Source organism: Neltuma alba, unplaced genomic scaffold (assembly GCF_004799145.2).
Source record: "Neltuma alba isolate B1F8T4 unplaced genomic scaffold, ASM479914v2 tig00011340_pilon, whole genome shotgun sequence".
Classification (NCBI taxonomy): Eukaryota; Viridiplantae; Streptophyta; class Magnoliopsida; order Fabales; family Fabaceae; genus Neltuma; species Neltuma alba.
In genome coordinates this window covers 158748-184097 of record NW_021636042.1, presented here as the reverse complement: position 1 = coordinate 184097, position 25350 = coordinate 158748, and the positions used below count along the sequence as shown (strand labels likewise).

Sequence of the window (25350 nt, the reverse complement as noted above, 5' to 3'; positions counted from 1 at the left end):
ATCATATCATTAATCACAAATATATAGGGGAAATGAGTACTTAATCCATACAAGAGTTTAAAATAATCCTAGAATCAAAGTATCTAGCCACATATACTCAAAAAATCCATGAGAATATATGCATACATCAGCACAAAATGGAACAAGAGTAGAGAAAGCAAGATGGAAAGGAAAAACCAAGGAGGAAGCCCAAATCTCTTCAAAGCTCCAACTCCTAGCTCAATCTCTTCCAAAGAGCAAGCCCTAGCATAGCCAAAGACTCCCAAGAGCCACCCAGAACCGAGGAATGGCGGCCAAGGTCGAGTTTGGGATCTTAAAACCTAAATTTTTTTAGCTAAGTTGAGCTGTGCGTTTTGCTGTCAGTGACTGCACCGTGGCCCAAAAGTTTTGTGCCGCGGCCAAGTTTTCCTCTGTTTCAATTGAGCCGCAGCCAGCTTAGAGTGCGCTGCAGCTTATTTTGCCTCTAGAAAGTTTTGCTCTTGTAGCTCAAATGAGGAGTTCTACTTATGATTTGACCTCTATTTGTTTTTCTTTTGATCATCATAATGTAATTCCTAAGAAACCTTGATCTTTAATTCCTTCCGAAGTACTTCCAAGTGACTTCAAACTTTAATTCTTAAACCAAAATAACCTTGCAAAAGTGACAAACTTTATAAGCTCAAAAATAACAAGGATAAATGCCAAAATATAAACAAATACATATAAAAATGCATAAAACTTAAAGAAAAAGTACTGAAATGACATGAATTTCTAGAGATTAACATCTACCTCTTTTCTTGGGTCAAAGCTAGGTTCAACTTATTTAAATGCAGACACTGACTAACTTATGCATAAATATAGGTTGAGACCTCTCCATATTCACAAGTTAAGCTTATGAAGATTAATTTTTAATTTCAGATTTCATGTTCGGGTATACCTGATTTTATGTGTGATAAATTAAATGAAAAACTTTACAAATTATAATCTACCATGTTCTATAATAATAGTTATATAATATTAGTTAAAATATAAGAGCCATCTCTGTTGATGACAATTACCTACTTTTTGTAGTGCACGCCTCCTGATAGAGGTTACATGATTATTTCTATACATAGCAAGTACTGACTACTTGCAAATATAACATATATAAAAGGGTAATTAATTAAACTATCAAAATAATTTGCTAAGTATATATCCAAAATACAGCAAGCATCTATGCTCTTCAATCAGCTCACCTTCCTCTTAAACAACCTCCTTATCCTTCGAGCTACTAGCTTTCGCTGTTCATCATAGATGAAAGGGTGAGATTCTAAAGAATCTTCATAGTAGTAATTTTCATCAAACAAATGTGCAGATTACACAAAACATACAAAATAAGCCAAAGTGGAATATATCTTTGCAAGCTAATGGAGTTAAGCATTTATGCACAATGACAAATAGACAAACTAAATAAATAATACAAAAATAATTGGCAGATATTACTCCATGTCTATCAGTTACACGTGATCATGACTAAATAATCCATGCAAGGCATTAGGGATTACATGTTCTCATGCTTTAAAACAGCAATATGGCACAAACAGACATTTAGCAATTATACACAAGTATAAAATGGGAAAGAACTACTACCTCGTCAGCTTCCCTCCAAACCAAGCCTTACAAATTTCTTCTTCTTTCATTCCTTAGTGGGCTTGAGCATATATCAAAACCTATCACATTTGCAAGGATAGATTAATATTTGATCTAACTGTAATTCATAAATTAAATAACTCTTCCAATCTCAAATCTTCTTTAATCTCTATCTTTATGTAGTAGTTGGTCATCTTGGATAATTTTTCTTATTCTAACTATTTTCTTTGGGAAGCTTCCTTCCTTACCTCAAACCATAGAGTTACTTTACTTAGTAACTAGTCATCTTGGTAAAAAAAAAAAAAGAGTATTATTTTCATTTATCATATTTTAAGGACAACATTGTGTCTTCCTCCTTTCTAAATCCGGCTCCACTTTGATCAAGTGGTTGGTCGTCATGGAAAAACTAAAGAGATATATATATATATATATATGCATATTTCATATTTATGTATATTAATTTAATCCTCACTTAACTTCAATTAACACTTATATTCTAAAGAAACAAGACAGCTTCTTTTCTTCACCAATTGACAACAAATATCTTTCTATTATCACATTCACATCTTGTACCTATTATGTAGCTATTTTCCTATTTGATTGCTCTTCCCGTTTTTCCCCAATAACTTCAAATCACAAGTCGAGTTTAATTCTTTCTAAATTTCAGACATAAAATTTTCCCTTAATCCTTCGGCCATCACTGCCCAATTAATCCAATCATAGATTCACCTATGCAACCTCCAAAATCATATACATATATGCTTATATATTAACGCATGATCACAGGTTCAAAAATTATATTCACTTTCCAAAACTACATTAGAATCTTTATTTTAAATCTGTAAGCATAGTTTAGTGACACAAAATAATCATTAAGTATTTAGAACCTGAATATTAAGCTTCACATAGTTTACTACCCAACTCTCTTCCATTTCTTAACTTTTAATTCCAAAGAACCTAAAATCAAACAATCCCTCAGCCTACTTCTCAAATCTGGATATTCTAGATCTTTACAATTATTCCAGCATTTGAGGAATCAATTTCTAACACATAGGGGCAGCAACTACATCTAGAAACCGAGCATATATACACATGGATATATATATATATATATATATATCTGTGTGTGTGTATTAGATTCATTCCCTTTCGGCCCAAACACAGAACACCAACCAAAGGGTACTCACTACCAAAACTCTCAGCAAAAACCAGCATATATATGCATATATATTATTAATCTCTCCTTTACCCCATAAATCCGACAACGTTATAGTAGCGATTATGGTCCCTGTTTTCGGTAATCATAAACAGAGTTTAAAAAAAAAACTATATGCAAACCATTCAACACACTCCATTAACACAACCCATTCTCCTCTTAAATCAGCAACTAGGACCTCTGTTTTTAGCAGCCAAAACAGAGGAGGAAAAACAACGTTTAACTAAAAATTAACGTGCAATACACTATACATATATATTTATACATATCAGTTTCGGTTTTCCCCATTTGGCTCCATAAATCCGATACCCATGAACCAGAAACACATACCATGATTCAGATTCTCACGGAAGAGGCGAGAAGGAAGGCATGCAACAACGTAACTCAAACTTGCAGAACCTTGATCCCCTGTTCGGCCACCCTCTAAACAGAGCCAAAAATTGACATGCAAGTTGGAAAACCAACATCATATACCTCATTCTTTCCATAGGACAGGAACCAACCGGTCCTCCTCTTCTTTCCTTCATTTTCTCTCACTACCCCATCTCTCTCTCCTCCATTACAACCAAACCATGCAGATAACAGAAAAGAAAATGGTGGGAGATTGATCAGGAGGCTCACCTTGATAGTTTGATCGGTTTGCATGCATGAGAAATACCTCCGATCACCAACTCCACTACTCCTCCGCCGCTCTCGTTTCCCCTGGTCTCTCTCTCGACTTTCTCTCCCTTTTCTTTCGATTGGCAGAGTGAAAATGAGGAGGAAGAGAGTGTTATCTGATGGTAAATGGTGAGGTAGCACGAGTGTGATGTGGGAGTACAAACGAAATGTCCATTTTGCCCTTACACTCAATGCTTTCTTTCAGTTTCATCCTTCCTCTATAATTTTGAAATTATAAGATAAACCCAAAAATTAATCCATAATATTTTATATGGATTTATATTATCTATTAACTTCTTTGACCCATACAATAATTCTCTAAAAAATTTCAGGTCAAAAGTTGACTCCTAGCTATTTTTCTTAGAATTTTCTAAGAAACTAACCCATTTTTGCTATAAAAAATAAATTTAAAATTATTTAATCCACTTTTTGGGGAATAAACTTTTCCAAAATATTTCTAAATCTTCAAAATTCATATTCCATATTTTTTCCCAATTTATTCAGGCACTAAATAATTTTAAATAAATTTTATCATTTATGCTTTTTCTAAGTCAAAAAATTTGGAGTGTTACAAAAGGCGCGGATATAACATGAATTTCATAAGCTTAATAACATTTTATTTAGTATAACGTAGATAGTTGTTTCTTTTAAAAGTGTATATATTAAATAGAAATAAAATTAAAAAGTTATTATATTTTAATAAAGAGTTAATGTAATTTAAGATTTTTTTTAATATGTATGAAATATGTTGAAAATACTTCCTGTGTAGGACTAGGAGTAGTTGGTGTCTTATCATTAATGAAAAAGGAGACCATTTAACAAGAGAGTTATCTACAGAAAATATAATCTATTCAAAATATGGTCCTTTCTTTGTAAAGCTACTAACAGCTCTCTCATTGCCCTCCTAGTCTATGCGTGTGGGACGGACAAATCATATTTATGATCCCTTAGCATTTATTTAATGAAGTGGTGATTACAGTGTTAACGCAAACAGAAGAATCAGAGATGAGTACTCTGTACAAGGCCATAGCTCAAAACAAGTGGTCGCCTGCAAAAAGAATCCATTGGTGGCCATCCAGAAGTACTGAACGTAGATTTTGCAACTTCAATATGCGAAACACCTCTTCATGTGGCTGCAAAATTTGGCCACCTGGGCATATTAGAGGAGTTGGTGAGATTAATCCAGAAGCATATCTGGAAATACGCGATGCTTATGATGACAATACTCCACTTGCAATAGCTGCTTCATATAGTGCAGTCATCCTAATTACAGCATGCTTGATCAACAAAATGGGACGTTTTCTTTATTGCATCACTTCTTTGCAAGTCTTCAAACCAGAAAACGGCACTGTGGGGCCTAAGTTCCTCTACACCTGTTTGAGAAGTGGAGAATTAGGTAGCATAGCTACTTTAGATATATAATTTTGTACACAAAGCATAATATATGTTTCATTTTCATTTTTTCCCCTGTCTGTTTATACATGCACATCTCATACTATATGATTTGGGTGCATAAATAGGTATTACCTTGCATTTGCTCCAACGGAGCTGCTTTTTGCTGCTGACTCAAACAAGGAACCAGCCATTCAAAATATTACACCCTATCTTCCTATATCTCTTGACAAAACATCCTTCCGTTCTGGAAGGAATGGCCCTAACATTGTTAGTGCATATCATTACTTTTTTTTTTTTGGTCGAGTCCAGAGTATCCACTGCTAATAGCAGTGACTAATTCCCTCACACCATAGACTTTTCAAAGAGGCTTTAGTGCTAGCTACAAGACACATTATTACTTTCTACTCTTTGTTTTTTCCTACAGTTTTCATTATGTTGTTTGCTCATTTTAATTATACGCTAACCCGAATTATGATGATGAGGATAAAAATGGAGAAGATGAAGTTATTTAACAACCACTTGTATGGTTCAGTTTTTTCCGGGGTGTTACACTCATCAATATTTAGTCGCGCCCACGCGCACATATATATACTTATTCCAAATCCATCTCGCCCTTTCTGTCTCACTCCCTACTGTCCTAATTACACATAGGACGCTTAGTCCATAATAAAAGATACTTAGTGGCTCATTAATAAACTTTTTTCAAATATAGAGGAACCAGTTTCGGTGTTCATCATTTTGATAAGTACCCTAAACTCATTAAATCTGGACCGTCTATATCTGATTTGAATGGTCCATATTTGAAATCTCTAATTAGTTATTTTAAATAGAAAAGAATTATTTTTTGAAAAAATGATAGTTAAGAGATTACCTTTATTTTAGATTTCATCCATATTAAAATAATTATTTTGAATAAATAAAAATAAAAAAGAAATCAAATCCTGACCATTCAAATGAGATATAGACTATCCAGATCTGATGAGTTTAAGATACCCATCAAAACAATGAGTACTGAAACTTGTTCCTATATTACCCGGATAACAATTTATTAGGAGGCTTGAAGTCATAGTGTTTTCTATATACTCCTAAATATGTGCAAAGTTAATTTTTTTTCATTTTTAAATAAAGTTAATGAGTCAGCCATCTCTCCCTAGTTGGGAGTACATTTTATGCTCATCACAATGATGAGCATGAAGTGCTTATCTTAATTTAAACCATCCAGATCAATTTTGGATGGTCTAAGTTAAACTTAAATGTTATATATTTTAATTAACGTTTTGTTTTCATAGATACAGAATTTAAAACAGAGATGATCTTATAACTAATATTTCTTTAGAAAATAAATTTGTCATTAAAAAATTATATATTAAAAATTTTAAATTTGAACTATTCATATCAGATTTTGAATACTGTAGATTGTATTATAGTGACAAGCTTACGGCACTCATTGCTGCAATAAGTGTAACACCCCGAATTTTATGATTTAGGATGAGTAGAAAAGAGAAAAATTTATTAAAATTATTTATTTGCCAAATAAAGGGGGAAAATTATGGAATAATGATTTTTAGGGTTTAGAGACATTTTGGAAAAAGGTATTTCCCCAAAAATGGCTTAAATAATTTTAATAGATAATTTTAAGAGAAGAATGGTTTATTTTCTCTAGAAATTATGGAAAAAAAATACTTAGAGATTTATATTTAATCTGAGAATTTTAGGATAACCAGTTGTGATGGATAAGAAAAATCCATTCAGGATATTTTGGTTTAATTTCTGGATATATCTTATATTTCAGAAAAATAGGAGAAATGATAGGATTGGAGAAATAATTATGTGTGAGGTCAAGATTGGTCCAGGAACTTTGTAATACACGTGCTACCTTCTGTAATAGCCACCTGATTCACTCCTCCATGTAACAGCTGGTTACCCACACGTCTAACTCATTTCGTTCGGTGTCCAAAAGAAAAGAGAGGTAGAGACGGAGAGTGAGAGAAGGAGAGCACGGAAGAAACTGAGTTGGTGGAGCTGGAGGAGTGACCGGAGATAGTATCCAGTGCATGCAAACCGATCAAACATTCCAGGTGAGCTCTCTAATCCTTCCCGCATCTTTATTGTCGTTAAACAGGGGCTGTTTGAGGTGTTGATGAAGGTAGAAGTTGGGTTTAGTGAGAGAAAGTTAAGGAAAGGAGAGAAGGATCGGTGGGTTCATGTTATATGGCAATATTGAAGTATATGGTGCTGGTTTTTGAGTTTGCATGTGCTGTTTTCCTTCTCTGTTTTGGTTGCCGAAAAACAGAGGTTTGTCGCTGCATGTTGATCTCATTGGTTAAGGGGGGAAAATGTTTGATGAATGTTTAATCAACTGATGTTTGTTGCTGCATGCTGATTTCGTTTCTTGTTTGAGTGGAGACCGAACTGATATATATATAGTTTCGATACTTGTAGCTTCAGGTTCTGTAAGTTAGGAAGAATATAATATAATATTATATGTATACACAATCTGTAGCAGAATAAAGTTTAGCTTATGGGCCTGTGTTATATGTACATATAAGTATATATCTTCTGGTTGATTTAGTGACGGGAGGTTACGGGTCTTCCAATTTTGATGTCTCTGATGTGTTGATTAATGTTGCTGTCATGGGACTGAAATTTTAGAAACTAAAGTGGCGGAGATGTATGTTTATACATGTATGTATCGGGTTTTAAATGGAATGAAGAAAGATGATGATTTTGCTGCTGAATGGAGTTGAGTTTGGGTTTTATATATTTATATAATTGCTTGAGTGTGATCGTGGGAGCTGGAATGTGAGTAGCGAGAGATATATGAGAAAGAAGGAAGTAGTGGTGTGTGAGCTGTAAATCTGGAATTTAAGTTTAAAGATTCTAAGCTAGTTATTTTAAATATTGTTCTCCAACATGAAAATTTCCAGATTTAAGTTAGCAATTGAAACAAGATGTTGAAATAAGGATTTTGAGTTGAGGGTAAAAATTTATTGGGATTCAAGTGTGAGTGGGAGAGTTGGAGTTTAATGGAAGGAATGATTAGGAATATAAAGAATAATGATGCGCAGCTGTTTAGTGGTGATATGAAGAATTGACTTTGGAAGCCTAGAGTTGATGTGGAAATGCTGTCTAAATAAATAAATAAATAAGAGTGTGGTTTTAGAACCTTGATACTCAAAATTTACTAGGAGGAGAACCATGTATGGTTTGTTCTTAAGGTTTTGAATGATAAGTGATGATTATGTAAGTTAATTTGTTATATGATCGAATGGTTGAAGCTTGGGGACTTTTGAATTTTTAAGAGGAAAATTGATTAGAACTCTAAAATGTGAAACTTTGAACCAAGGGATATTTTGTTACAAAGTGTTGAGAAATCATTGGATTTTATTGATAAAAGAACCTATAGAATGTTGAGTGGAATGATTTAGCTATTGGCATCCAATCTGGAATTTCTCTTTTAGACTTAAAGTGAAGAATTGTATGGATTTGGAAATTACAGTATGAAGTTAATTAAGCCAAGCCAATTTTAGAAGCAAGTTAGAAGTACAAAAATAATAATTTATACTCTAGCATAGGCGCCTAAGTGTTAGGTGTTTGGCATGGGAAGTGCTATAAAGTATATATTTGTGTATGTGTACACACTTTCGATTAGTAAGCTTGTAAGGCAAGGGGATAAGAGTAATTAAAGGCTAATAGAGTTGTTATATATAGTTGTTTTGGAATATGGTTAGAAATTTATCAAAGTGCTGTGACGATGATTTTCAAAACTGGAGAATAATTTTGAGATTTAATATGAAGTGTTAATAGAAAATATTTTAAAGATAGAAGACTTGTGTGTGTATATAATATATTATTTTTGACCAAGATGATCAGTTACTAAGAAAAGTAACTATTTGGGCTGAGATAAAGAGAGAAACTCTCCACAGTAAATGTATTAAATAAGAAAAATTGTCCAGGATGACCAACTATTAAGTAAGGGTAGAGATTGGAAAAGGATTGGGATTTAAAGAGAGATTTCTAATTTATGAATTTTAGTTGGATCAAGCATTAACCTACCCTTACTAAAATAATAGGTTTTGATATCTGCAAAAGCCTACCGAAGAAGCTAAGAGAAAGGAAACAAGTAAGGTTTGATTTTCAAGCAGAAGGTTCAGGTAGTAGTTCTTTCCTACCTTACACTTGTGTATAATTACTGCATGTATATTTGTGCCATATTGCTGTTTAAAGCATGAGAACATGTAATCCTTATTTCCTTGCATAGATTATTTAGCCGTGATCACGTGTAGCTGATAGACATGGGGCAGTGATTGCCAATTATTTGCGCATTATTTATTCAGCTTGTCTATCTGTCATTGCGCATAAATGCTTAATTGCATTAGCTTGCAAGGTTATGCTCCACTTTGGCTTGTTTTGCATGCTTTATGTAATCTGCACATTTGTTTAATGGAAATTACTACTACGGGGATTCGTTCGAATCTCACCCTCCCTTCCTATATTATACAGCTAGAGCAAGCAATTCCAAGAGTAAGGAGGTCATAAGTGCTGAAGGTGGGCTTGTATGAAGAGCAGGAATGCCTGCTGCTTTTGTACCTATAGAATAATTATTTTGATATTTAATTATCTGACTTATTAGATGTTTAAGAGCAAGTAACCCCCACTTACTAGTAATTATACTATTTTGTATCCTTCTTTAAAGGAGTGTGTACTTTCAGTGCTCAGGTAAGGGTCATTGTCCTGAATGACCAGGGTAGTAACTTATATAATAGTAGTATTATTTTAAATCTGTGTGCTTGTCATACGTGCTTCAGAAGTAGGGTTCAAGTGTGTGAATCACTCGTCAGTATTTATATATATAAAAAAAAATTTGTCATTTTCTATAATAGAACACTGGCGTCTAGTGATCCACAGATGTTAAGTGGACTCTACTGGTATATAGAAAGTTAGGTGTTGCAATAAGTGCTAAATGAGGACCCTCCCTTATCATGGTGAGGTAGCTATGATATGGACCGGATAGGGTATAAGTGTCCACCAAGTACAGAACACATTGGAAAGTGTAAATTCAAACAATAAATTTGCCACAATTAAATTTGTGGGAACTCTATATCCATAATTATATGTGTTGAGGAATGTGTGAGTTCTTTGACTAAAAATTAGAAGACTCCTCTTTTGCCCCTCTCTTCCAAGCCTATTCTTTAATTTAGTTAATTTTCACTCAATGCATTTGTCCTGTTGCAAGGTGATTGCTTCAGAATTTTCCAAAATCTATCGATCTGGTTAATTACTTGCAGTGGACAACAACTCTACATATATATATATATATATATATATATATATATATATATATTTTACAACTAGTGTTGTCTTCTAATAATCCAGTATTATTGTCAGCATAATAACAGTCATTTATTATAACTACACTACATCCAGTTCTCATAACATAAGATACCTTCTACAATGTAATCTTTTCATGATCAATATAAGGCTCTTTGAAAATTTGGTGAAACGTTTATTGCATATTTCCAAAACTAATGTTTGCAAAAAAATTTCCAAAAATACTATTTATGTAATTAAGCCTTAATTTATTGGAAAATATTTTCTCTAACTTTATGTTTCATAGGAAACAACCCCTCAATTTATAAGGAGGTGACGGCAATTAATTAGTACTCTTTCGATCCTTAATATAAGATCTATTTAACTAATTTGATTAGATTAAGGAAGTTAGATAAGTTAGTTAATTAGAAAAAATATGGTATATTTTTTCTAAAATAGCATAATCATCTTTCTTAATATCCTCCCTTTCTCTTCTACTTGATTATTGTTGAAGGAGTATCCATAAGGGTAATTTAGAAAAAAATTGATAATATAAGAAATAGGTCTTATATTTAGGACCAAAATCAACTCAACAATTAGGTCTTATATTAAGGACCGGAGGAGTACTATTTATGTAATTTACTTGTACTTTTCTAGTTATTTATTGCATTAGTATTTGAAGAAGCTTATGTTTACCCATTTCTTTGATCATTTTTGTGTGCAAGATATGAAAATACCATCAATCAGAATGACTGGGCATTTCTGTGTAGATATTTAGCAAGAAGGCGAGAGCAATAAAGCTGGTCAAGGTACGATATTCTCTATCACTTTAGAAGATGAAATGAAAAAATATTATATAACTATTATTATGGAACATAAATTATACAATGTAAAGTTTTTCATTTTATGCATTATATATGAAATCAAGTATACCAAAATCCTTATCAAAAGGGCTAGGTCATCTACTCTATTGGCTCATCGGCTTCACCATCTATAATTTGTTAGGTATTTAAGTATGCCAAAAAGTTCCCTAGAATTAAATTGGATGCCTCTCATATTTTAGTTCTATTTGATTTATTAACAAATATAATGGTGCAGGAATGAAGGAAATATATAAGATAAAGGTGCAGGACGCACAGGCAGCTGAAATTCTAAACCTAGTCTGTGAGAATCTAAAATATTTGAATCAAGTAAAGAAGAATATGGTTGGAAAAGCACTGATATTTGTAGCTGAAGAAGACAATGTTGAGTTTTTGTTACGAGTAACAAAAGCAAACTCAGAATTAATCAAACTAGTATCTTTTGGCCACCCAGGCTTGCCCATTTTCTTCTATGCTGTTGAATATTGTAGAGCTGAGATTTTCAACCTCCTTCGTGGTTTTTGCTTTAAGAATGTAGGGGTGACGTTGCCTGATAATGAGAACTTCAATACTACCTTCGGTCCTAATTGAAGAGTTTTCGGGCATACCTAGAGTATTCCACACCTTTAGATAGCCACGCGGAGGTCCGGTTACGGTAGGAACTCGGATCTGGATACACAGCAAATACACCGGGAAGATGAAGAACAGAGAGCGGAGGGAGGAGTCTGGAGGAGAAAAACAGAGGCTACTAAAACTGATCCTTCGGTTGTCTTTTAATTTCATGTATCCGTTTGAAACAAAAACTACCTCCTCCACACAGTTATCTAACCGTTCCCTCCTCTTTTTTTTGTAAATTAAATAAAAAGGAAAAAATTACAATTAAAGACCCACAAGTTTTTCTATTCACACTAGAACCCCAAATGTCAATGGGCTTGGGTCCAATCCACCCCATTTTCCTACATCTCCCACTCACACTTGGTGGATTAGATGTCGCGGGTCTAGTCTCTTTATCTCCCCTCAATTTCATACTTAGTGCTTTGCCGTGATCGTGTGGGCATGACGTCTTCACTTGGGTTCTTGTACTAGAAATCCTTTTTATATGATCAACACAAGTCACCTTCTCCTTCGTGTAGCTTGAATTTTAATGTTATGTCTCAGATGTCCCAGAATACACCTTTTCATGGTAAATCTAATCCCTCTCAAGTCAATGGTTGACTCAGATTACCTTTCTCGTATGTCTAGTATCTACACTTACGACCATGGAATGTCATAAGGGACATGTCACAGACACTAGCATAGGTGTATATATCACAGTCAATCTTTCTTTCACCCAAATATCACTTTGAGATGAATCAGTCGCTTTCTTAGCATACTACCTTAGATCGCATCAATCATGATCATAGGACACATGCCAAAGTAGCAGTCACTGAAACATATCTTTGTGATATTGTCAAAGTCAAAGGACATCAACAGGAGGATAATTCCTCCTTGGGACTCACACAGCAATGAAGCAAGGATCTTTCACTTGCTTCCCTTTTGCGGTTCTCCTAGCACATGTGGTATGAAACACATGCTAATGTGTTACTCTTTTACTATAAGAGCATATGTCGATTTGGACTTATCATTAACACCGTACAGACTTAAGTCCAGACACACTCAGTATCTAAATCCAAATTCTTCAACTCTGCTCATTGCTATGACGTCAACGTTGAAGAGTTTGTTATTTGGTTACAGGTATTATGGAAGTGGGATTCCAAATTTCAATCCAACTTTGTCAACGTGGATCTCATCTTGACTTGCTACACTTTAGTCAAGGTGATATAAAGTTTGTGTTTCTTCCCTACCATATCAGCATTCTTTGCTGCTTTACTGGTGAACACAAATGTCTCATCTTTGTTCACTTCACCTAAGTGTCAAAGGTGGTTGCCCGTGTGAGAGAGCCAACTTTTTTAACCTATACGACATACTAGACATTATATACTTTCAGACAGATACATAAAGTGATAACAGAAAAAATATAATTTCATTAATGAGGTTTACAAATTACACTTTACGTATGCCAAAGGCTTGCACATGTTCTTTAAAAACTTTTTCGCATATTGGCTTTGTCAGAGGATCTGCTACCATACATTTGGTTAAAATATATTGTACAGTAACAATCTTTTGTGCTATATAATCTCTAACAAAATTATACTTGATGTCAATGTGCTTGGTTTTGCTGTGATACTTAGGGTCTTTAGTATAGGCTATGACTGCAGTATTGTCACAGTATACCATCATCGGATTGGTACTCTTGTTTCCAAATCCAAGGTGTTCTATAAATTTCTTCAGCCATAAAGCCTCTTGCACCGCTGTGGTGCATGCCACAAACTCAGCTTCTATTGAATGTAAGGCAATGCACGTTTGCTTCTAGCTACTCCAACATATGGCGCCATTGTTGAGCAAGAAGGTATAACCTGAAGTTGACCTTCATTCTTCTTCATCTCTGCATACATCAGCATCGGAGTACCCAACAAGGCACAGGTCGCTTCCTTCATAGCACAGTGCATAATTGGAAGTGCCTTTTAAGTATCTCAAGATCCTCTTCACTGCTTTCCAATGCTTTTTACCGGGGTTAGACTGAAATCTGCTTACCAGTCCCACTGCATAACAGATGTTTGGTCATGTACACATCATTTCGTACATCAAACTACCAACAACACTGGCATATGGAACTCTTTCCATCTTTTTTTTGTCAGACTCAATTTTGGCACACATGTCAGGACTTAAGGCCACTCCAGTAGCAATAGGGGTACTCATGGGATTACAGTCTTTCATGTTAAATCACTCAAGAATCTTGTTGATGTAATTCTCTTGTGAAAGAGAGAGGATTCATTTTGAGCGATTTCTTTGGATCTTAACTCCAAGCATATATTCTACTTCACCCATATCTTTTATTTCAAAATTTGATGAAAACCATTCTTTAATAGCCACCACCGAATCTAGACTATTTCCGGCTAATAGTATATCGTCTACATATAAGGATAATATGACAAAATTACCCTCAAACCGCTTAATGTAGACATAATGGTCTTCCTTTATCATTTGGAAGTCATATGAGGTTATTGCTTTGTGAAACCTCAAATACCACTGTCTAGATGATTGTTTCAATCCATAAATGGACCTTTTAAGTTTACAAACTTTATTTTCCTTTCTTTTTTCAATGAAACCTAATGGTTGTTCCATATAGATTTCTTCATCTAGATCACCATGCATTCAGAAGTGCGGTTTTTACATTCATCTGATGTAATTTCAGGTCTAAACTATTTACTATTGTCAGAATAAGTCTAATAGAATTGAAATGAACAACAGGTGAGAACGTATCTTCATAATCTATGCCTTCCTGTTGTGTGTACCCCTTTGCCACTAATCGAGCCTTGTATTTGTCAATTGATCCATCCACTTTTCTTTTAATCTTGAGAACCCACTTGTTTACAATGGCTTTTACGCCCTTTTGGAAGATCAACTAACACCCAAACTTGGTTCTTTTTCATTGATTCTATTTCTTCTTCTATAGCTTTCATCTATTCATCTTTCTTTGGACTTGACAAGGCCTCTCGTACAGAACGGGGCTCATCATCCCCTTCTAGAGTAATTAAGAAAGAGTTGCCTTCTATTTGAAAGCGTCTTTTGAGAATACTTTTCCTATTACTCCTTCTGATGGGAGCTATTTGCTTATCTTTCTTTCTTTGTTTGGGTCTCAGTGTTGACCTTTTTTGGCTCCCACTTAGATTGACACACCTAGATGATTCTGGTTTATCAATTTGTTCTGCACTGTCTTGTTCCTGTGTCTCATAAAGAGAAACGGTGTGGTCAACATCTCTTCTATTAGGAAATTCAGTCTCAATGAATGTTACATCTCTTGATTCTATTTCAGTCATCGTTCCATCTTCATTTTCACCTATGAAAACGTATCTCTTTGATTGTTCAGAGTATCTTATGAAGATACATTTCTTTCCTCTAGGACCCAACTTCCCATGCTTATGAGAAGCGTTATGGATATACGCTGCTGACCCCCAGGGTCTTAAGATGCTTAGATCTGGTTTGCGTTTTGTCCATAACTCGTAAGGTGTGGAAGCGACTGATTTTGAGGGTACACGGTTAAGTATGAAGGTCGCCGTTAACAAAGCATCACCCCAATACGAAATTGGCAAGTTTGCTTGAGCCATCATAGACCTAACCATATCTAGAAGAGTTCTGTTTCTTCTTTCGGCAACTCTATTTTGTTGTAGAGTGCTAGGGATAGTCAGTTGTCTAATTATCCCTTTCTCTTCACAAAGCTATTTGAACTGTTCAGATAAATATTCACGACCTCGATCAGTGTGTAATGCTTTAATTTTACTGTCCATTTGATTCTCTATCTCATTTATGTATTGTCTAAAGCACTAAAGAGCTTCAGACTTATGCGAGATCAAATAGATATGATTATATCATGAAAAATCGTCAATAAAGGTAATAAAATACCACATTGGACCACAAATATCAGAATAGATTAATTGTAATGGATTTTCAGCTCTTGTTCCCTCACCGAAAGGCTTTCTTGTTGCCTTACCAGCTAGACAATTCTCACATAGTGACATTTCCATATTGGGAATGGCACCTAACAATTCTTCTTTGGCTAATTTAATCACTCTATTTTGGTTAATATGTCATAGTCTAGCATGCCAGGTGTTTATGTCAACATTATTCGAAGAAATAGCAAAGCATTCATTACTATTAAAATCACCAACAATATCCAAAACAAAGAACTTTTTAGATAAGAAAGCTGAACCATAAAGGACTGAGTTGCTTAAAATGTCTGCAACTTTACCATGAAAGTTTACATCAAACCCAAATTCTAAAAAACATAACACAGAAACCAAGTTCCGTTGGACGTCGGGAGTGTAAAGTACATCATGGAGTATCAAGGTCTTCCCACAACACAAAGTAAATTTAGAAGTGCCCAAACCTTTAACCTCGATCCTCATGTTGTTCCCAACATAAAGACACTTGCTTTGATATGGTAACTGACGGTACTCGATAAAGGATCCTCGATCCCTGGTTACGTGGTCTGTGGAGCTTGAGTCTATAATCCAAGAAGAAGAAATAAGTTCTGTTAGAAAAACAGTACTAGAAACATATGAAACATGTGAATTCACATAATTCACTAATACCTTTTCGCTCTCAGCCTGTTTTAAACAATCACGTGCGAAATGACCCATTCTCTAGCAGGCGAAGCATTTAACCTTCTTCAGGTCTAGCTTCTTCTTCCCACCTTTCTTTTCCTTCTTCTTGAATTGATTCTTTCCTTTTTTGGGTTGAGGACCACCCTTCTTTCCTTTCTTTTGGAACTTCTTGCCCTTCTTGGAATCGGGCCTTCATTGGGAAGTGTTGGCATCCTCAGTGTAATAAGCTTGTCCAAAGGTCTTGTAAGCCTCTAAACGTTCATCCTCCAGCTCCAAGTGCTTGGCCACACCGTTAAAAGTAACGATGTTTTCATTATGGGTCAGATTGACTTTCATGTGCTCTCAACTAGCAGGGAGCGATCTAATAACAGCCTGCACTTGCTGCTTATCAGACAAAACATGTCTAGCTTCCTTTAGTTCCCTGATCATGTTGGCCATCTCTCTCAGATGTTGTTTCATAGGATTGTTTGGCTTAAGTTTGTAGGCATTGAACTTAATCATTAACCTCTTAAGTTTAGTGATAGAAGTACCACTAAACTTGTCCTTCAACACTATCCACATAGCTTGTGCAGTTTTGTGCCTCTCAAATTCGCACATTATGTCATCAGTCATGGCACTCGGAAGCGTAATTCTTGCTATGCTGTTTTTCTTCTTCCAAACTAGGTAAGCCTCTTGGTCTCTCCTATGTTAGGCTGTATTCCCAGCTTCAGGTTCGACCATTGCAGTGGTTAAAGGTTCAACAGCATCTTGTTCCTCTAAGATGCATTGGACCTTTCGGTGCCATATGTCCCAGTTATCCCCATTGAGCTTTTCTCCTTTATTAAGCTCAACAATTATGTTCTTGGTTGCCATTTTCAGTTCTGTGACAAATTTATCCCATATTATTTTACGTTCTCTCTAAAAGAGAGACGTACCATAGAACATTTCAGTTATATAGCACATCAAAGTATACAATATCTTGTACTTATATCATCCTTGATCAGAAAGCAATGACACTACAAGATCCATGATCAAGAGCATACGTTTGTACCTCCCATCACACAGATACATGCAATAATCATTATGTCTTATCAAGAATTTTATATAAGCACTTCAAAAATTGTGACTCTTAGAAGTCTTATCTTCTAAAACCTCCCACTTATAAAAAGCATACATATATTATTCAGAGAATAATCATTCAACAATAATTTAGCTAATTTCATTGAATGAAATAACACACTTAGTCTGTTTACAATGCATGAAACCAGAAAGTTGATATAACAAACACTAATAAAATGAATACAAATATTACATCATTTGATATGAACATAAAGGTAATCAAGTATTGCTTTCCTCAGCTTCCTAAGTTTGTGTGTTTTGGTCATAAAGGATGATACTAAATCTATAGCCAAAATCCAGTAAAATTTCTTATGGCTTTTCCTTTAGGTCCGCCTCTGACCCTTATTGCTTTTATGTATTCTATTATGACTTTAAGGTAAAATTCAATATTCTTCTTATCGGTCATGTAATGGATGTAACTGGCGAGCACGCCATTGATGCCTTTTATGTTTGTCAGTTTGGCCGCATCTCTTTCAACTATACTCATAGCTAAAGCAGGGGTATAGGGTTGATTCACCTCTTCTCCTTCCTCAACTTCGGTTTCATTGAGAAGATCTAGTTAATCGTTAATGACCAAGTGAGGTTCGGCACAGAGGGGTTCAGTGGGGAAAAAAGATTCGGACTCAGGTCCAGAATCCATTAACTCCTCCAGGTCTTCTTAAGGAACCTCTTCAGGATCCTCATCCTCTGGTTCATATTCTGGGACTGCATCATCCATGTATGAGTATTCTAATGAACCATCTTTGATATTTTTAGTGCTACTAGAAGCCTCTTGCTTCATTTTCACCTAGAACAAAATAATTTAAATTATTTTGAATATTCTGGAATTTATTTCTGTATGAAAATACCAGAAAAAACACTGAAAACACTCACAAACGAATCCTTAATTGTCTCAAAAATTAGCAAATTATATATCAAAATGAAGATCTTGATTTTAGAGATTTTTAGAGACAAACCGCACCTTAAAAGGAGCTTCCACACGCCTACACGCGCCCCAAGAAGCATAAAATCTGAGAAAATAGGAAAAATTCCAAGTGCCACTCACCCTGTCGGCGCGTGTAGTACACGCGCTGCCATGCAGCCTACCACCGGTGACACGCGCCGTTCCGGTGGCCTCCACACGCCACCACCTGACATGTCCAGCTGGCATGCCACGTGGTGGAACGCGTCACATGGCAATGCTGCACCAAAATTATTTTTAAAAAAATCGTTTTTTTAAAGGCGGACCATATCTTTTTTTTTCTGTTTGGGCTCAGTCTATGTCTGCCCAACCAAAAAAAACCGTTTATTTTTTTACAGAAATCTCTGGCTGTTTTTTTAGTATTTGGACCCGTTGGACTCGGTCCAGTTCAGCCCAACCGGTTCCCTTCACACTTTTTTTTGTCCCTTTTTTTTTAGGGTAGTGATCAAAATGACGCTGTTTTGATCATTATTCATCATCTTCTTCCTCCAACCGGGTCAGGTCGACCCGGCTGGAGCGATGGGTCAGGTCCAATGGACCCGTCAGACCCGGAAACTTCTCTCCTCCATATCTTAGCAGTCTAATGTCCGTTTTTCGCGCACTTTATATCATTTTCTTCATTTTTTGGTCCTCTACACAATAGGATAGGTTTTGAAGCCTAAAAACTTGATTTTAAGTAAACCCAAAAATGAAAATGGTACAGCCGAAAAACGATCAAAGAGAAAAAGAAAAGTTCATGGAGGCAGAGAAGTATCTAGCATCTCTAAACACAAAAATAAGATACAGAACCATGATACTGAAAGTAAAATGAAGGATTTACATAATATTGTGAAGCAAATCACATAACCAGACCGTTACTCATGGAGATAAGCATATGGAGCAGTAGAAAAACATACATTGATCACAAAAAACGTAGCTATGATACCAATGAAGATTTTTCGGGCATACCTGAAGTATTCCACACCTTCAGATAGCCACGCGAAGGTCCAGTTATGGTAGGAACTCGGATCTGGATACACAGCAGATACACTGAAACATCCTACCTTTAAGACACTTAACTTAGTCCCACACATCATCATAGAAATTGATGTGGCAATAATAAAAGCAGCAAACCAAAACAAATTTTCCTTTCTAAACCAATAACCATGATAGAAAAAAAACGACTCATACGCCATTCTATCATGGTTATCAAAAGAGTGCCTGTCATCAATTACCAACAAGAAGTTAATTGAGGAAGGGGATACTGCCCTTCGGTAATAAATTACCACTACCTTAATCATTTTAGGAAGGGATGCTGCCTGTCCAATATGATTGTAAAAAGAATCATAATCATCTGATAGGCATAATTATATCATGATCACTATTCCTAAAAAAAGCCTCAAGGCACTACCTTAAAGAGAAATTCCACTTATTTAAATGAAATTTTTCACCTTCTTGTGGATCCACAAATAAACAAAATAGAAAGAAGCAAATCCAACAGTTCTGAACCTACTAATCAAGTGCAGTCCAATTCAGCAGCGATAAGATCATAAGAAATGCAATATTTCCAAATTAACTAAATGAATAGAAACTAGTCTAACTGTCCTGGGTGGCAATTAACAGTAAATCAAGCATAACAATTATGGAAGGCTAGCTACTCCCTAAAGTAGCCTCACGCCTCCGATGTTTTCTCTGCTGCATCTCCTCTGCTGCTCTCACCTGAAAAGTGATAAAAGTAATGGGGTGAGACAAAACATCTTAGTAACTCAATTCCTATCTACCTTACCCACCGACACTACCCGTGAGATGCCAGATGGAACTCATAATTTAAGCAGATAACCAGGTGATTAAATCAACAGTTCAAGCATATCATAAAAGTGTTTATAACAATAGTAGAGCTATAACTATAACAATTAAAAGTATAGCAAGACAATAAATTATACAACAAATGGAAGTTTGCATTCTATTTTATTACTAGTTCCAACCTTATCTCCTCCTTATTCCCGCCGACATGAACCCATGGGCTAATTGCTACCCACGGTGTGATGCCGACTGGCCAAAGTCGGCAGAGCACGCAGGGGCCATAGGTTCCTCTAGTAGGGGATGCTGCCTGGGTATGAACCACTAGAGTGTCGCAAACCTGGGGGATGCTGCCCTGGCAAAGGAAGTGGCCAACCACCGAGTGCCATGTGGTGGCCGTGCCACGTGGTCACAAATATCATGTCTCCATCACAACCTCCTCCTTTAATAACAATTAATCAGTCCATCTTAGTTACCATTTAGTTAGTCTTAACAACTGCTTCTCAGCATTATGGATCTCACACAAATCATAGAACAAACAGTTAAGATAATCAAGGCTAAATAACTTAGTTTCTATCATACAGTATCTTGAAGAAATAACTGTTCCACTGAGCAATTTCATAAAAGCTCACTGATAGTCTCGATAAGTGAGGCAAATAAGAAGAGAGTTACCTGTTGCTCTAACAAAAGTCACTCTAAAATCCTTAATCGCAGTCTACAAAATCACAACACAATATTTATTACTATACCACTCAGAACCACTCTAAAGCTGCTCTAAGACTTGAGGACACTCTAAGGAACCTAAGTAAATATTGTCAAATTCTCATATTTGGAATTCAATACTTCTTATTTTCTTTCGAAACAGATGTTGTGAAAAGTTTGTCATCATATAAATAAAAATGAAAACATTTAGACTTACTTGGTATCACTGTTTTCGATAACTAAAAAAAAAAAAAACTCCTTCACGATAATTTATATCCATTACTTGAATGGTGGAGTTACGTAGAAAAAATATATTAATTTTCTGAAGCAAAAATTAATATATATATATATATATAAACGAAACAATTGTTTTTGCTAGCCGAATATATATATCTATATATATGTGTATCATTATGAAGGTACGTCACTGTTTTTATGATAAATGAATGAAGTATATACACACAAACCATACAGATTTGACGGAAAAATTTGGGAACTTGGCAAGGAAGATTTTTTTTTCCCTTTTGAAACTAGGATTAAAATACTATCACATTTTGTGATAGATGGATTTTGCTCTTTAGGAATAAAAGAACATAACCGAGAGGAAAGCACATAAAAAGGTAAGGAAGGTTAATCCTTCTGATTCACATGTCCCACACCAGCGTCTATATATAAATAGATTTAACATAATACCTCTCAACAATAAATATATATACAATCTCTCACTGCGTCAAAGCTAGTTATAATAAGGAGAGCAAGTTACATACAAAGGAGGAGAGAGAGGAGAAAAATACAAAGAAAGAGAGAGAAGGGGCAGAGGAAGGGACAATCACTATAGAGGAGGAACAAAAAAAAGAAAGTGAAGAGGGAACACTTAGGTAACTTACAGCAGCTCCAGAAAAAAAATACTGAATGAAAGCAGAGGTTGGGGCCTAGGTTTAGGTTACTAATATAACTTTTTAAGATTCAAACTAACATATATATATATATATAACTTACTAAGATAAATTTTTAAAATTCAAACTAACGTATCTTACCTTATCTTTTTATTATTTTTATTTTATTTTATAAAAAAAATCGTAGATGAATTTCATGATAACAAAAGAGTTAAGATATCTCAAAAATTTTATCTGGACTTTTCTAAATGTTATATACATACATATTTTATACTTCAGTATCCCTTAATTTATTTCTAGATATTTGGGTGTGTGTATATTTTGCATTATCTTTTCTTGATTATATAGTCATTTGTGATTCCCGTTATCTACTAAATTAATTTTTTTTATATATTTGAAAAAAAAGAGTACTTTAATTTCCTCTTATTCCATGGCCCTTCTAGTCATTTGGACCTACTAATTTTGCACCTATTCTTCTTAAAGGCCCAAATTTCACTCTAACCCCAAAAAGAATTAGGATGTTACATACACCAGGGAGATGAAGAGCAGAGAGTGGAGGGAGGAGTCTGGAGGAAAAAAACGGAGGCTACTAAAACTGATCCTTCGATTGTCTTTTAATTCCATGTATCCGTTTGAAACAAAAACTACCTCCTCCACACAGTTATCCAATCGTTCCCTCCTTTTTTTCTTGTAAATTAAATAAAAAGGAAAAAATTATAATTAAAGACCCACAAGTTCTGCTATTCACACCAGAACCCCAAATGTCAATGGGCTTGGGTCCAATCCACCAAGGGTGGACTAGCCCATTTTCCTAAACTAATTATAAGACATTATTTGTAATCTATAACAAGGTCCTATAATTTAGACTAGGCAGTATCTTGCTGCATGTAGTAGCCATGTTGGCTCCTTCTTCCTACCTTACCCACATCTTCGGTGCCGCATTGCAACTTCAAAAAGAAATGCAAGGTTAGTTAGAAGTGAAATTTAATGCTTTTTCCTTGGATAATTCTTTGTATATATACACATAGAATGCAAGAATAACATTGAGTTAGCCTGCATGTAACAAATGTTTGAACGTATACAATTAATCAACACTTCTATTTTGCTACTTTGCATCTTTTATTAATTGCTTATTGTGTGTTTATTTTCTATAAACATAGGCAGTAGAGAGTGTGGTGGATCCTAGAGTTAGGCTACTTCTGAACCAAAAGGACCTAAGCCCTCAAGAATTTTTCAAAGAAAACCATAAAGTGTTGAGGGTTGAAGGAGAAAAATGGATGAAAGAAACAGGGTCTTCTTGCTCAGTTATTGAGCTCTAATTGCTACCATCATATTTGTGGCAGCTTTAATAGTTCCCGAAGGAAACAATTAGGATTCAAGGTACCCAATGTTTATGGAGGAGAAGTTATTTAAATTTTTTTTTAATTTCAGATGTACTTTCCTTGTTTTCTTCTACTATTTCAGTGCTCACTTTTTTAGGAATCCTGACATCATGCTATGCAAAAGAAGACTTCCTTTGCTTGCTACCTACAAAATTGATAAAAAGGTCTTTCTACACTTTTTCTGTCTATTGCAACTATGATGATTTCCTTTTCAGCAACCATAATGATCATGTTGCAATATAACTCGTTTGTGGGTTACTCTTCTTATGATTGTGCTTGTTGGTGTTCCAGTAGCCCTCTTTGTATTATTACAATTCCCTCCTCTTGTTGAAGTGACTTCTTCTAATTGTGGTCCAGACATCTTCAAGAAGGTGGTGGAAAAGTGGCCATGAACTGTACATGTAATTAATTCACATCTTACCATGTATGTATTATTTTCTATTGAATAAATATTCCCCTCTTGAATTTTTATTTTTAACGGCTTGGCGCTTCAATTGAGGGTGGCCCAATACAAAGTTGGTTACATGGTTCTATTCCATCTAATAATGTCCAATATTAGATTCTTTTCACTAAGATTTATGCAAGTACGTGCTTTTTTTGACCCATTATGCCAGTACGTACTTCTCATCTTATTACTTCGTGTATTTTCTGTTGAATAAGAAATTTCTGATCCCCTTGAATCTTATCATGTAAAGCACCATGCATGAATATTGACAATGTTGTGACTATAGTAGGAATACATATGGGCCTATTATAGTTTTAATCCAAATAAAGTTGAACAATTTAAATTTAAATTAATAAAAAGTTTAATTATATCCATGAGCATTTACTGTAACATCTTATGTTTATACCAAATAACTTATCTTACGGAAGCATTTGGAATCACTTTTGAAGACTACAAGTTATGAAAAATCAAGTTTGAAAATTTTCATTTACGGGTTACTATTCATTGTCACCCTAAAATATGACAACTTTGAAAATTCATAACTAATTGTAGAAAAATCAAAATGGGAGTGATTCCAAGTTCTATGGAAAACTATTTGGATAAAATTTTGAGGAAAAATAGTTTCTAGACTGATTGCCTTGAAATTCGAGCCCAATTTTCTTTGAAAAAGTTACTGATCATTTGGTCATTTTCGGATTTTTACTTTATTTTTGCCTAACTTTGGAAAGGCATAAATTTCTGTTCAGTTATCGGAATCAGGCGAACTACCCCTCATTTTAAAGAGAAAAATAAGATCTCTTTGCTCGCCAAATTTCAAAACCTAGCTCACTCGTTTACTCAAATGGTCATTGGTCAAACTTTAATCTCTTTTAGTTGACTTTTTACCCCCTTTGGAAGGGTAACTTAACTTAATTGACCACTTAACATCATAGCATACTATCCTTAGCTATATTAGCTATTTCTCATCATGCTTGGACTATTCTACTCATGCTTGTATACCTCTAGCCTTAATCATACTATTAGAAACTTAAAGCATGCTTTATATTACATTCCTCCAAATAGAAAGGTTCAAAGCCATATAAAGTTACTATGGCTTACTACCTCTTCAAGTAAGAGCCAACTCCTTTCCTTTGCCCTTGGATGTTGAAGGCCCTAGGGTTTGTTTAAATATTGGGGTAAGATTCTTTGAGAATCTTAGTAGCAATTGCATACATTATCAAGGTCATACAATACATTGTAAATCAAGCTACATGCATGCATACTTTAACTTTATGTTCATGCTATGGCAAGGACATATCATCATAAACATTCATGGCACTCAACATAGCATAAGCCAAGGCATAATTTGCATGGAGGCAACATCATATAACATAACATTCTCATCCACCTCATAGCATAACAAGTTAACAAAACACATAGCCATAATTATACAAAGTAAGGTGACACTCTAATATAATGAATTGCAAAAGCTACCTTGAATGCTTTCCTTCCTTTTAAACTCTTTCCTCTTGACTAAATCTTTGCCCTTTTGTTGTGTATAGCCTATTAGGCAATCAATGACACAACATTAAGCATTATTGCAACTTCACAGCTTAACATAACCCCTTAAACCCCTTTTCTTGATTTTTAGGGTTTATTTTTTTTTCTAGCTTTGGTTCTTGAACTTTCTTGGGCTTTTCCTACATAGTTTTTCATGTAGAATCCATTTATCATATTAGTTTTATGAAAATCCAATCCCTTCCCATTGAACTTGACTTGGCCGAACCATGTATATAATTATAGGGAAAATGATTTTCAAAAAAACTAACATGTAATCACCTAATCGTTAATTTTA

General features: G+C 34.8%; 1 protein-coding gene and 1 long non-coding RNA gene across 2 annotated transcripts in view; one reads left to right on the top strand and one right to left on the bottom strand.

Annotated features, from left to right (window-relative positions):
• LOC114712190 (MLP-like protein 28) overlaps window positions 1-25350 on the top strand; it is an 89097-nt gene that overhangs the window by 32207 nt on the left and 31540 nt on the right. The gene's annotated exons all lie outside the window — the stretch shown is intronic.
• The window catches only part of LOC114712195 (uncharacterized), a 79959-nt gene that overhangs the window by 24071 nt on the left and 30538 nt on the right, over window positions 1-25350 (bottom strand). The window contains exon 3 of the long non-coding RNA XR_003737209.1: window positions 17385-17390. This is a non-coding gene — a long non-coding RNA (uncharacterized LOC114712195). The remainder of the gene's footprint in view (window positions 1-17384; window positions 17391-25350) is intronic.